The sequence below is a fragment of the Antedon bifida genome, chromosome 3 (assembly GCF_963402885.1).
Source record: "Antedon bifida chromosome 3, ecAntBifi1.1, whole genome shotgun sequence".
NCBI lineage: Eukaryota > Metazoa > Echinodermata > Crinoidea > Comatulida > Antedonidae > Antedon > Antedon bifida.
This window is the reverse complement of record NC_136228.1, coordinates 19,123,221-19,139,247: the sequence shown is the minus strand read 5'-3', so window position 1 is coordinate 19,139,247 and position 16,027 is coordinate 19,123,221. Positions and strand designations below refer to the sequence as shown.

Sequence of the window (16,027 nt, the reverse complement as noted above, 5' to 3'; positions counted from 1 at the left end):
TGGAGTGCAATCTTCGCCAAAACTCCGAAAGGCTCACAAACATTGAACACTACTTTTATAGGTATCTGTAAACATTTATTTAGTCTTAGTCAAAATTTAATAAACTTTCATGTTTGCCTATTATAAGGCCTATCACATATTGGGCCGCTTTTTCACCACACAGTTAAAATATTTTATGGTGCTTGTTACAACCGCTAATGTGGGAAATGTCATGTTACAACCGCTAATGTAGAAAACGCCAGCTAATGTAGAAACATCAACAGCTTATGTATTAAATAAAACCCAACACCAGCTAATGTAGAAACGGTCAACAGCTTATGTAGTTATTAAGGAAAATTGTCTCCCAGCTTATGTAGTTCCTATCGCCAGCTACAGTGTAGAAAATGTTATATATTTTACAAAAATGTCTAAATCATGTGCAAATGCATAAATCTTTACTTAGCTATCAGTCTTTCCACCTCTTGTAAGCAACCAACTATCTAAAACGACCACACACCGTAAGCAACCATCTCTATTAAGGGACCGCTTCTCATAATGTCGTAAGGTATTTTATCAGAACTACTGTTGGGAATAAAATAAATAGTCGAATAAATGGGGAACTAGCTTAGATGGTAATGCCCGGGTTCTCAAATAATATTGGTCAAATTTTATTACCGGTGGTACTGTTATATTTTCTTTCTCAGACTTTAAACTTCTCTATAATCTATTAAAATATCTACCTGTGTCGTGAAATTGTATAGATGGGGAACTAGCTCAGGTGGTAGAGCGCTCGCTTCGCATGTGAGAGGTACCGGGATCAATGCCCGGGTTCTCCAATTATTTTTGTAAAAGTTTATTACCGGTACTCTTACATTTTTTGCTGAGATTTTAGACTACTACAGTATATATATTTTATCGCAACAATACTGGTGACAATATGAATAGTAATAAAATATCTACAGGTTTCCGTGTAATTTATGGGGAACTAGCTCAGATGGTAGAGCACTTGCTTTGCATGTGTGAGAGGACAGGGATCAATGCCCGGGTTCTCCAATAATTTTTGTCAAAGTTTACTACCGGTACTGTTACATTTTTTGCTGATATTTTAAACTACTGTATAATTATATTATTGCAACAATACTGGTGACAATATGAAAAGTAATAAAATATCTACTGGTTTCGTGTAATTGTATAGATGGGGAACTAGTTCAGATGGTAGAGCGCTCGCTTAGCATGTGAGAGGCACCGCGATCAATGCCCGGGTTCTCCAACAAGTTTTTTTCAAAGTTTATTTCCGGTACTGTTACATTTTTTGCTGATATTTTAAACTACTGTATATATTATCGCAACAATATTTTGTTCACTGAGGATAATAAATAATATATTTAATTTTAACATAACCTAGGAAAACCTAGTATTGGAATAAGTAGAACGGTTAAACACGACCGAATTTGATTGTTTTTTTGAGTCGATTCTATGGGGTCTACGAAAAAATGATGGAGAATTGTATACAAAGAAATCGGCCTAGGCCGACACTTCCATGATAAAAACGATGTGGATATAACTGACAGTAAAGTCTTCAAAGAAAGTAATAAAACATACAAGATGGTAAAGGTAAAGTGCAACACAAACAAACAGTGAGTGAAGAAGACATGGGGAAATACTTGACTTGATACTAATACACCGGATGGGCTCCAAAATAAAATGCTTATTGATAATTATTATGATTTACTTTGTTAACCGAGGTAGAGAGAACCTTCGAGGTGTGTCGATTTCCGATTTCTTTTGAAGTAGATGAAACGATCTCCGTTACATTGTGATGGTGATACCTTGACCAAATCGAGACGTGAAAATGAAGATGAGCAGTGTAGTGGACATATATGTATGAAATTCGTGGCTCAAAAAGGTGCCCCGTCTCAAGTTTCTTTGCCTTCAAAGAAGTGTTAAATCCAAATCAAAAATGTATTCGGCAGCGTCCTAAATCTACTGCACCAAGTGATGGATCTCCATGGTACATAAATGCGCCGTTAGGTATACATACATTTGGATATAAGATGAAAATGATTTCTGCAAAGGCTGGATGCTAAAAAAAATACACAAATCATAGTCGAAGGGCTACAACCTGCACAATACTTGATGAGGCAGGATTCCCAAATCGAAATATAATGTCGGTTACAGGACATAGATTGGAATCATTATTAAAGCATTACTCCCGAACAAGTAATGAAAAGAAAAAGTCCATGAGCTGTACTTTGGCTACGAAAATGTATGAAGTTTCAGAAGATCAATCACATAATGCCATTTCAGAACCCGAAACAATCCTATCAAAATCTCAAACTCTTAGTAGTAAATCTAATTACAAATCACAGCACTTCCACTTCCACGGGCCAGTTACCTTTTTTTTTTGTAAAAATGCAATTGAAATACAGTTTCCAAATAAATCTATTTACAGTAGTATGTTATAATATATGAGTATTATATGCAATGTAAATTATGCACATTGTTTCAAAAGCAATAAATCTTACTGTGTTTCAAACAAATGTACCTTTTTTTCAATCTGATTCAAATGACAGGAATTTATTTAGATGTTATATAAAACAAATAATGAATGCTTTATATTCGTGTAATGGTACAAATAAGGCACTTGGTGAATGATGAAAGGTTATATTTCAACTCGGCTCCTCGTTGAAATATAAACTTTCATAATTCATCTCGTGCCATTATTTGTACCATTACACTCATAAACATTCATTATTTGTATAATAGTACAGTGAGATATAGTAGACCCACAGTGACATTTAGTATAGTAAGATATATTACAGTGTCTGCATACATCTCATAGACTCTTCTCCCAGACGAGCTTTAGGATTTGCGCTTGCTCAGTTCGAGTTTCCAAATACCCATTTTCAGCATTAGTAAACTATAAGTTTCCACCTGATACAGACATATAGTAGACCTAACAGTACGATACAGTACAATAAGATAGTAGAGTTAGATATAGTAAAGTAGGATATTACAGTGATATAATTTGCAGTACGATATACAGTACAGTAAGATAGTAGAGTGAGATATAGTAGAGTTAGATATAGTAAAGTAGGATATTACAGTGATATAATTTGCAGTACGATATACAGTACAGTAAGATAGTAGAGTGAGATATAGTAGAGTTAGATATAGTAAAGTAGGATATTACAGTGATATAATTTGCAACAGTACGATATACAGTACAGTAAGATAGTAGAGTGAGATATAGTAGAGTTAGATATAGTAAAGTAGGATATTACAGTGATATAATTTGCAGTACGATATACAGTACAGTAAGATAGTCGAGTGAGATATAGTAGAGTTAGATATAGTAAAGTAGGATATTACAGTGATATAATTTGCAGTACGATATACAGTACAGTAAGATAGTAGAGTGAGATATAGTAGAGTTAGATATAGTAAAGTAGGATATTACAGTGATATAATTTGCAGTACGATATACAGTACAGTAAGATAGTAGAGTGAGATATAGTAGAGTTAGATATAGTAAAGTAGGATATTACAGTGATATAATTTGCAGTACGATATACAGTACAGTAAATAGTAGAGTGAGAAATAGTAGAGTTAGATATAGTAAAGTAGTATATTACAGTGATATAATTTGCAGTACGATATACAGTACAGTAAGATAGTAGAGTGAGATATAGTAGAGTTAGATATAGTAAAGTAGGATATTACAGTGATATAATTTGCAGTACGATATACAGTACAGTAAGATAGTAGAGTGAGATATAGTAGAGTTAGATATAGTAAAGTAGGATATTACAGTGATATAATTTGCAGTACGATATACAGTACAGTAAGATAGTAGAGTGAGATATAGTAGAGTGAGATATAGTAGAGTTAGATATAGTAAAGTAGGATATTACAGTGATATAATTTGCAGTACGATATACAGCACAGTAAGATAGTAGAGTGAGATATAGTAGAGTTAGATATAGTAAAGTAGGATATTACAGTGATATAATTTGCAGTACGATATACAGTAAAGTAAGATAGTAGAGTGAGATATAGTAAAGTAGGATATTACAGTGATATAATTTACAGTACGATATACAGTACAGTAAGATAGTAGAGTTAGATATAGTAAAGTAGGATATTACAGTGATATAATTTACAGTACGATATACAGTACAGTAAGATAGTAGAGTGGGATATAGTAGAGTTAGATATAGTAAAGTAGGATATTACAGTTTTATAATTTGCAGTACGATATACAGTACAGTAAGATAGTAGAGTTAGATATAGTAAAGTAGGATATTACAGTGATATAATTTACAGTACGATATACAGTACAGCAAGATAGTAGAGTGAGATATAGTAAAGTAGGATATTACAGTGATATAATTTACAGTACGATATACAGTACAGTAAGATAGTAGAGTTAGATATAGTAAAGTAGGATATTACAGTGATATAATTTACAGTACGGTATACAGTACAGTAAGATAGTAGAGTGAGATATAGTAGAGTTAGATATAGTAAAGTAGGATATTCCAGTGATATAATTTGCAGTACGATATACAGTACAGTAAGATAGTAGAGTGAGATATAGTAGAGTGAGATATAGTAAAGTAGGATATTACAGTGATATAATTTGCAGTAGGATATACAGTACAGTAAGATAGTAGAGTGAGAAATAGTATAGTAGGATGCAATACAGTTATATATAGTACAGAGAGATGTAGTACCAGCAAAGATGTTAAAGCCTTCGGTTTATATCACATCCCTGAGTACCAGCGAAAGGTCGAAATTGTAATTGACCTGTAGAAGGTAACTACAAACGACCACTATTAATTCAATGTTTTTGTATGCACAGTAGCTCTACCATAGACATCAGGGCCTTTAAATAAATATTTATTAAAAATTAATAATAACAAATGTTTTACAATAAAAGATATACTATAGTTTTAACAAAGTATCAACAATAAATTGTTATGCTCAAATTAGAAGACTAACTTATTTTTGGTTATGATATTAATTTAAAATAAATACGATTTTTTTAAATCATTTGAAGACGTTTACTTCAAATTTAAATTCTTTTTAAAGCTAGCCACAGAGACATTTCAAGATGCATTTATTTTATATTATTATTCAAAGCCTCAAGCTGAATAAAAGCAATATAATTGGTTTAACTACATCATAAAAAGGATATGACCATAGGCCTATTGTACTTATAATATAATAAATGAGAAAAGGTTATTGCATTGTTAAAATACCGGTTGGCTATAATAATAAAATCCTTTCGACAATCATAAACGCTTTTATTGATAATTTGTAATCGAATGTATTGATTGTAGTAGGCCCCATATATTAAGTGATCTTTCAGCGTATACTGACAATAGTGTATCTTGCGTCATTTTATATTGGCCATATTTTTCATACGTAGATTATAACTTTATTTCAGGTAAGTACTTGTTTTTGTTTATTACTAGCTCTTGATTGTTTGATTGGCATTACGACGTAATACAAAACGCCGCTACAAGCTCATATAATTTCTAATTATTCCGTTTTCTTGAAAAAAAAAAGAGATGTAAATAAAGATATCTATCTGGACTTTGAACACATTTAAATGTTTAAAGTTTTGAGGTCAAACTAGCCAAATTAGCATTGACTTCCCAAATTGGCTTATCGATGACTCTACCGACACCATGGAAGCTGCGAACATACTCAATCTAAACCATAGTTATTTAGGCATATGTATGACATGAGTGAAGATGTAATTTGATTTTAATTTATTTGGAAAATCATCATAAAAATATATACAAAGTGATAACATAAATTACCGACATTACAAATAAATACATTTATAAAAGATTTTCCATGATAGCTAAAAAAGCTTATTAGCTTATTTCCATTGGGATCCATTTATAATATAAATTCATGTATCCGCCCTTTTTAATGATCTATACTATTATTCGATAGAATATGATGTATGCCTCCCTACTAATATTCGATAGCATTTTATTATTATATATTTGAGAGAAAGTTAAAAAAAATTACAATGTTTATAACTCAGACAATACTAAGTTACAACATAAATACAAAGTGATGTCAGCCTAAGGGATTATTATACAAAAAATATATACACATCCCATTGTTTTAGTCGCGCCTAATCTTGGACAATCTTTTAATAAATACCTATAATCATGAATAAATGTACTATATTATATAAAAGGCAAACACAACACGCCGCGGTACAACCTCTGATGTTGTGAAATTTGCACTCAATATCATTCTTGCAACGGAGATGGTCATAGTCTATATATAAAGTTCGTAAACCGAATATGTATTAAATTATGACTTATTAAATATTAAAAAAATTACCTCTTGATCAAAAGGCTATGAAATGTGGAATTAATATATAATAAACTACAGACGTACCACCATTTTAAAAATTCGTTCAATATAGCAATACTTTCGAATTCGTAAATAACAGTGGACTTTCTTTTTGAACTTCAGATTACGGACGTACGTAAAACTGTATGTATTGTATTTAAAATAATAGAGTAAAATGTTGTATTAATTTTGTAACGATGAATCTTACTTTTAATTCAATTCACATTTATTAAACATACATTGTATACCTATAATAAACATTTAGCCTACCAGACGTAGGCCTATGTTAGTTTCAATCCTTTCGTAGTAAGTAAACAAACTAAATATTGGTGTTCACTAATTGCAACCTATTTTTATAGATACAATATATATTTATATACATTTTACCTTTAATATATATTTTATTTGTGTAATTTGTGATTCTTTTTTTGGTAAAGAATACGTCAATTCAGCACATGTGCTGCCTTTGTATTTTTATAGGTCATTGTTTTTTATTGAATAAAGATACCGAGATATCCTTTGTGTACAAATGTATTTAAAACATAAAAAATGAGACTTCAATTGTTTCAGTTTTCTCGGCGCGGTTGAAATCAGCGGTGCTCACACCTGTCGAAGACGGGTACTAATGCTAGTTATCTGTAATCCACGAATGAGACTTCAATTGCAATTCTTACATATTATTTTACATAATGTACGTTAGACAAGTTTTCTCGGCGCGGTTGAAATCAGCGGTGCTCACACCTGTCGAAGACGGGTACTAATGCTAGTTATCTGTAATCCACGAATGAGACTTCAATTGCAATTCTTACATATTATTTTACATAATGTACGTTAGACAAGTTTTCTCGGCGCGGTTGAAATCAGCGGGGCTCACACCTGTCGAAGACGGGTACTAATGCTAGTTATGTATAATCCACGAATGAGACTTCAATTGCAATTCTTACATATTATTTTACATAATGTACGTTAGACAAGTTTTCTCGGCGCGGTTGAAATCAGCGGGGCTCACACCTGTCGAAGACGGGTACTAATGCTAGTGTATCTATATAATAAACCATGGAGCTATACAAAAGTATAGCTCCATATTAAACAAGAGAAATCAGAAAGTTGTAACCTCCGCCAGGAGTAAAAAAGAGAACAAATTATCAAGATAACTGATAAAGATCCGCCTTGCACTTTTTTTAAACTACGGCCTAAATTAGGAAATAATGTTTTTCAGATTTGAGATTCTGATCCGGATTGCCTCCACAATTTAATGGAGTCTTCCGTGACTATAAATCTATGTGGTTTAAATGTGATAATTATCCGTCTTGACGTACGGTCTAAATTAATAATAAAAAAAGATCCAGAATTTGGATCCTTTAAAATTTGTTAAAGATCCATCTTCTAGTTGTGACGTTATCTAGAAACAGACAAACACAGGCACACAGCACCTGAGTTCCCTCCCCACCTCCACCACACCCACACACCCACACACCCACACCCACCCCCACACTCACGCACACACACAAATCTGATAAAAAAATTATAACATCCTAGGCGGAGGTAATAAAATCATAATGATAATTATTACACAATCAATGCTTGATTTTTAATGTAACGTAGTTCTTATTTTCGTTATTACTGTGTTTTAAACAATATTTTATATAACAGATAGGTAGAGATACCATGATGACGAGTACTGATATAATTGATAAAAAAGTTCTTGATGACGTCATATGGAGAGCAAAATGTTGGGCAATGAACCATGGCCTGGTCAGACCAGTGGAAAGGAAAGATAACGAACCAATACCTCATCAAGTCACCTATATACCATTTATGCTTACTCCAACACCATTTCCCATGAACCCATTTAAAAGAATGAAAAAAGTTCAACTGGACTTTAATTTACTGATGTACAACGTTAGTCGAGATTACGACTTTTTGTACGAAGTCCTGAACAGGTAAGAACTGTATAGATAAATAAACCGGTAGACCTAACCCGATTAAATAATCGATCAACTTCGATAATGTATGTAAGCCTATGTAATGCGTGTTTGTTGTGTTTTTATTGCGTACAACTATTATGTTTCGTTGACATAAAGGCAAATACAATTTTGATGTACTGTTATTGAAATATTGTTCTAAAATCTTAAGGCAAATATATTTTTTAACATTAACTATTAAATCATACGTTACTTTGCTTTCAGTTCTTTGAAATATGACGAATTTACAAGAAATTTGGTAGAGATTAGCAAAATGGTTCGTCACAAGACTATTAAAGACGTGAGTAGCCTATTAAAAACACTCCCTACACTTTTTGACATTTTGTAAAAAATAATGCATAATTTAACTTTTCAAACATTAGGATCTTTCATAATATTTTCAGGTTTTCTTAAGATAAATCAGTGAGATCTGCTTTAATGATACGTTGTGCAATTTTGCGTGGTGGTCTCTCTATCTTTTTCAGTATAATTACTATAAAAACATCCAATGCTAAAAGAAAAAATACTTAAAATAATACTTTGATAAAATAGGATTAAAATAGTGTTGTCAACTCTAGTTTCCTTGAGATTTCTGAGAAAGTAGAGTCTTTGATAATGCTCTTTTGGAAATAGTTATAGGCCTACTGTAGGCCTAGCATGACGCTGCATTAATTGACTTACTGTTTTGGCAGAATCCGTTAATACAAATTAGAAAAAAACCCGATATTTTTTCCGAAAAGTTACAGTTCTTCCAATTGGTTTGGCCTTCACGATCAATTCGCGTGCAATGCATGCTGGTATTTATAGCGGGCCGATACAATTATTAAAATCGACTTATATTTCACAGTTTTACCATTTATAGACAAACAATTTTTCGTAATAAGCCCAAAGTATGCAATTTTACATAAAATGCAGTTGGTGACCTTAAAAAACAGTTCTAATAATTTAAAAGTGGTATTATTTAATTCACATTTATATCATTTAACAATTAATCGTTAATGATTTTGTAGAGAGGAAGCCTTGATATAATCAGATGCGACTACATGCTGGATGATAGAAATGGAGATCAGTTTAAACAAGTTGAAATTAACATGATATCAGTTGGAGCTGGTGAAATGTCAACATTGTTAGCACCTCTACATAGGTAAAATGCTGCTTCGTATAAAATAACAATATGGTTCACTTTACTTAGCGCCATTTGATATAACTTGTCCGGCTTATCATCCCATCCGTATAGTGTTCGTATACCATTTTAACGAGATTTAATTAAATTAACGTGTGTGCATTTATAAACGTAAGCAAGGTACAATAGGGCTATAAGTCGCTTCCATTTTAATTCTTTTTATTTTATTCAGGTACACCTTAAAGTTGTTAGGGAAACACGAAGAAGAACGTGTTCCGGAAAACAAGTGTCTTGATGAAATAGCCATTGCTCTTGTTCGGGCATGGGAAATTTACGGCCAACCCAGGTACAGTATGTTTAAGTTATTTAAAACAGTTACATTGTTTTTGATTTTTTGCGTGGAAACTACCTAACTACCTGATGTAATTATTTTATTATTTACAGAGCAGCAATTTTACTAGTTGCTGAAACTTCAGACAGGGCTGTTAATGCTCACCAGCACATCGAGTTTCGAATTCATGAAGTTAATTCGCGAATATCTTTTATTAAGGGAAACCTAAAAGATATTGGAGATCGCGCCATTTTGACTGACGATCAAGAGTTAGAAATGTAAGCAATTATGTTAATAAGTATCTGAATTTTTCCACTTTATAATATGTTATATCATTAGCCTCATGGTTTCTTTTAAAGAATTTTATGAAAAACCCCAACATTTTTAAGTTCATTTTGTACAGTAGTCCCCATTTTACCGGCCATCAATATAGGAATATTAGGAACGCGCTGAAAAGCGAGAGAGAATATATACACATTTTCATACTTTTTATCTTAGGGATGGATATGAAATTGCTGTTGTATATTATCGCACTGGTTACAGACCCGACCATTACAAGACAAAGAAGGTATGCAATTCCATATATACAGTTGTATGGCTTTGTGAAGTAATTATGGTTGAAATAAATAAAACAAATAAATAGCAAATTTGCTTATCAACATGAATGTATATTCTCATTCTCGTCAATCAGGAATGGAGGGGTAGATCTTTAGCAGAGCAGTCATGTGCAATTAAGTGTCCATCAATAGGTGGTCATTTGGCGGGAACTAAGTCCGTTCAACAAGCATTGTCAGAACCAGGCATTACCGAAAGGTATATTGAAGACCCAGAAGCAGTTAATCGAATACGTGAAACATTTTGTAGATTGTATTCGCTCGATATTGTGAGTTACCGTAATGCTTTATTTTTTAAAATCAAATTATGTCTATTCACATACCAAACAGATACTTGTTTCCTGGTACCCTGTATTTTTTAGAGCCCCAATTCCTACTATTCTACTACTATTATACAGCTGAATAATTTATATTTATGTGATTAGGGCTCGAAAGGAGACCAAGCCGTTAATTTAGCACTAGAGAATCCAGACAAGTTTGTACTTAAGCCAAACAGAGAATCTGGTGGTAAGTAAATATAACCAGATAGGCTATTATAAATTGTAAGTTTTATTCTCTACAAATTAGGTGAAGCGAATACTAATTGAAGGTAATAAATAAGGGTTTAAATGTGAAAACGTTACATAATATTCCACTGCTGCTCATACTGTTATCTTTGAAACATATACTTTATATTACATTAAATCAATCTGCTACTGGAACATGTAAACTTATTAGGTCTATGGCTTAGTTATTTACTCGTGTAAGTTCGCGAACTACATAAGAAAGTTAGGGAACTTACCCTGTTAATTAAGTAATCCTATTATAGTGCATTCGAATAATATAAACATTTATTTCGATTTTAAAGGTAACAACATTTTTGGAAAGGACGTTGCGAGAAAACTGATGGAAATAAAAGACTTAAAAAGTCGCACTAAATACATTCTAATGGAAAAAATTGAACCGATCAAATGCAAAGGCTACCCAATAACACATAAGGAAGATGTAAAGTGGAAGGAGATGACATCAGAGATCGGAATATATGGTACAATAGTAGGGTAAGTTAAATGCATTAAAACAAAATAAAGTTATTATATGTCATTAAAGGTAAATGTGTTGATAGTAACAATAATTTTTAAATTCTGTACAAGGTTTTTGATTATACGCTATAAATAATTCCTAATCATCCAATTTAAACAGAACTATGATAGGTGTGATGCGTCCGCAGTAGATTTATGGACGGCCGTGTAAACACGATTTATTAAACAAATTTATCATTTTGGTTAGTGGTCGTGGTACACCATGACTAAATTATTAAGAAATGGTGACTACGGCCATGTTGGAAGTTATGCTATATAAATGAAGGAATTTATTGTACGAGTGATTCTGTTTCTCTTCGATAGTGGTTGAATTTTGTGAGGTGTGTGACGTACATGGAGATTTGCTAGAAGACCATGTCAAATTGGTGTCTAATAGAGTTTATTAATAAGTTTCGGTAAACGAGCTCTGTGATGGACATATGCCTATTAGTAGAAATGAGAGGCAGAAATGTTGAAAATAATCAGAATGCTGCCTTTCATTGTTGTGAAAACATAATTGTAGACGTTTCATTTCAGAGTTAACTAAGGGTGAAATATATAATACATAAATATTGTGTATGGGATCTTTTAAAGCTACACTTAAATGTGGGTGTGTGTGTATTTTTGTACCGTATTTATGAGGCCTATAGAAAGTAAATAACCACATACCTAAATCTAAACTCAACAACAGGTAGAGCTTGGCCACAAAAATTAGCCTTTTATAATAATTGCTGACGGCAAGCGATGATCGGTAATGATGAAATAAATATTACATACATAATGGCATATGATTTTTGCATCTATGTCATACTACACAGAAATTAGAATTGGCACGTTATGCGAGATGCAATATGAGATAATGAAAATTCAGCGGTGGGGTTTTCCAGTAGTCTACGCTCCAGTTGTCGTTAGTGCTATGCCGGCGATGGGTAACCGACAAACAATGACGTAATTCATAGCCTGTCCTTATTTGGATGCTATTATTGTAAGTGACGTAACACCTGAAAAAATACGTCCAAAACGGAAAATAAAACATTTTTGACGTAAATTTAATATTGAATAACCAGTGATAGGACATCTTCCCCACTCCATTTTGTAGCTCCGTACGTGTCGGTCAAAATATACAGGGAATTTTCCTGAATTCCACGATTGTTCTGCATATAAGGATTTTATGTGATTGCTGCGTTAGGCATGCGTCGCCTGATGCGATTTCCGAGAAAGATGCGTCTAGCAAAACGACATGGTGTGTGTTTATTGTATTAATTAGTAATTATAACAAATATAAACGTCGTAGTGGTGTATCGTTACATGTACTTTACTATTTCAATCGACTATAACAGGGACAGTTTTAGTTTTTTGGACTCATTTCAAGACACGTTTCTCCTTCGGAAGTAGGCCTAATTCCCAGTGTGCTAATTTTAGTTGACTACATTAATCATCGTTCTTCACATAAAGATTTTATGTGATTGCTGCGTTAGGCATGCGTCGCCTGATGCGATTTCCGGGAAAGATGCGTCTAGCAAAACGACATGGTGTGTGTAAACTTGGTAGTGTTGCTTAGCCGTGTGAAATGGCTATAATACTCTAACATTAACATCAAATAAATTACCATTATTTTGTTTTTCGTTTACAGCGACACTGAAGGAATTGTTCACACTCGGGAAATTGGTCATCTGCTACGGACAAAACCTCATAATGCAACAGAAGCGTCCCTATCTACTGGCATATGTGTACTTGATTGTCCTTATCTAACCTGATAATAGAAGACACATTACCATTTAAAAAATATAAATATCGTACTCATGTTGATATTTTTGTTTCACTTTATATTACAGATAGCACCATTTATAGTCCGACCACTTTGTCATAATTTAACATATCCATTTTTACTGGAATTTCTCCTACAGCACTTAAAATAGCTAAAATTATCCCTATTTATAAAAAAGATGCCACATTATTTCTAACTATCGTCGGGCATCGCTTCTGTCGTGCTTTTCGAAAGTGTTTGAGAAGTTAATCTATATAATAGGTTCATTGATTTTCAGTCGCGTTTTTTGGACGCGACTCTATAGTTCACTATGTCAGTCGGTCGGTCTGTCTGTCGGTCGGTCTGTCTGTTGGTCTGTCTGTCGGTCCGGTATCACTATGCATTGTAGCACGCGACTTTTAAGTCGAAAATCATATCATTAGTGTTTAAACAAGTTGGCCTTGTTTAAACACTAATGATATGGTTTTCGTAAAGAATATTCAACTGACCTAGCATTAGGCCTACTAGATATCTGCAACAAAATCTGCTCTGCTAAATCTGAACATCTTTATGGATTTATCGAAAGCCTTCGACACTATTAATCATACCATTTTAAAATATAAACTTGAACATTATGGCATTAGAGGACTCTCTCTTCTAGTATTATCAAATTATCTTTAGGATAGAAAACAGTTTACATATTTTAATTCACTACAGTACTTGCCTGTAAACTGCGGGGTACTACCATGTAAATGATACCTGAGTTATTAAATTATATATTATTTGCTGATGATACAAATATGTTTTTTCTCATAAAAATATTAATACACTTTTTGAAACACTTAGGCCTACTAGGGAATTACTGTATGTCTCAGATTGGTTCAAGGCTAACAAACTATCGTTGAATATTGATATTAATTTTTATATTTTTTTATAGTTCGCAAGTGACTGAAGACACGTCCGAGGGAATAATAATTTAAAAAATCAAAATTGATAACCTTTTGATTTTGATAATCTTTTGGTTAAAGAAAAAAAACCATTTTCTTAGAATCACAATTGACACCCAAATTAACAGGAAACAGCAATTACCTAACTAAAATTTGTGTGGTGTCAAGGAATATTGGGGTAATTTTACCAACAAATATTCTTTTTTCATTAATACCATGGTTCTTCCATGTTTGTGAAATTGTAACTTGTTATAGGGAACTGTTACAAATAAACGTCTTTAATGCCCATTGACTACTATACGGAAACAACATAGTTGGACCATCTATTTAAATTATAGAAAAAAAGCGCTTCATATTTGTTCTAAATCAACTTATCTAGCCCATACCAAAGCACTTTTTTTCTAAATTTAAAACATTAAATATATTTGATATCAATAGTTTGCAATCTCCCTTGTTTATATACAAATACGAAAAAAATAAACTCCCAAATCATTTAATAACTACTTTATGAAAGACAGTCATAGTCATAATACACGCAATTCAAATGATTATCTTTTAACTAAATGTACAAATAATTTGATCAAAAACTCTATTAAATACCATGGAGCTAAATTATGGAATCCATGTAGATATTAAAACAGCATCTAGACTTCAAAATTTAAATTAGTATACAAGAATTATTTACTTTCTAGATATGATGAACGTTAAATATATATTTTATAAGACTAGTTAAGATCGAAAATAAAAATTGTAGCTTTGTTTTTTCGTATATATTGTTATATCTTGGGGTGGGTCAAGCTTAAAGTCTTTCTGACTTATATGACTCTCTCCCCCAAATGATTGAACTAATTTTTATCGTATTTATATGCAATTTTATTTATTAACAGACTAGTTTAACATTATGTCATTGTGTATATCATGTATTTTATAATATTGTGGAAATGAATTGAAATTGAATTATTATTGAATAAAATGACATTAAGACACAGGTCTTCGTGTTCGTGTGGATCTGTTGTCACAAATGGTTTTAACAGTAAGGTTTTCAGTGATGTACGACGTATACGGAACATTTAGAGAATTTCCAGAGCGATTTTCCATACTTGTGGTAATTTTGATTACCGGATTTCGTATAGACAGTGAAATAGTACGATAGGCGTTTTTTTTGTTACGATTTCAGGAAAAAATGTAGCAATTTATTAACTGCAAACATACATACAAACATACTGTGTAGGCATACTGTTATCATTTCATAACGTAATAGATAGACGAGGTGGTACAATTATCTAGATATTACCGATCATACTGGTGTAATAGAAACTAACAAATACTATTTCCGGCTTTCCGTCATTTTATTCGGCTTCAACCAAAAATCAGTAGTATTATTGAGATTTCTTCAAATATCATCATTATACATAAAGGGTTCAGTTAAATGTTTAGTTTGAAATTGCACCCGATTCATATAAACATTGCAGCAGGGAGTTTTCAACTCCCTGATTGCAGTAGGCCTATACCTCAAGGAGGTCATTATATAGGCCTACAGTGGCTTACGATTTAATACCTTAAAAACTTGTTGGCTTGATAGAACAAATCTGCAGTAATAAATCGATAAAACGTTGCCAGTGAAAAGAATGTTATGTTAACAACGGCAATAGATTTTCCAAAAAGTACATCATTTGTCTCAGATGAATACATTTCAGTATCCGGATAGACTCATGTATCACCCAACCAGTGAAGTGCATGGGCAATCATTAGATAAATCAAGCAGCGATTATTAGGCATAATATCCTTGGCGTGCTCACTGAAAATCCTGGATATTCGAAACTTCATGATGAGTTTTGTCTGTAAACTGGATTCATAACTGCCAATAGCATTAGACTAAT

General features: G+C 32.5%; 1 non-coding gene and 1 pseudogene across 1 annotated transcript; both read left to right on the top strand.

The window, feature by feature from the left end:
• The first annotated feature begins 742 nt into the window (after positions 1-742).
• On the top strand, positions 743-815 carry Trnaa-cgc (transfer RNA alanine (anticodon CGC)). Its single transcript has one exon. It is a non-coding gene; the product is annotated as a tRNA-Ala (tRNA).
• An 832-nt stretch (positions 816-1,647) lies between these two features.
• LOC144838200 (uncharacterized) lies at positions 1,648-2,444 on the top strand (annotated as a pseudogene).
• The last annotated feature ends 13,583 nt before the right edge of the window (positions 2,445-16,027 follow it).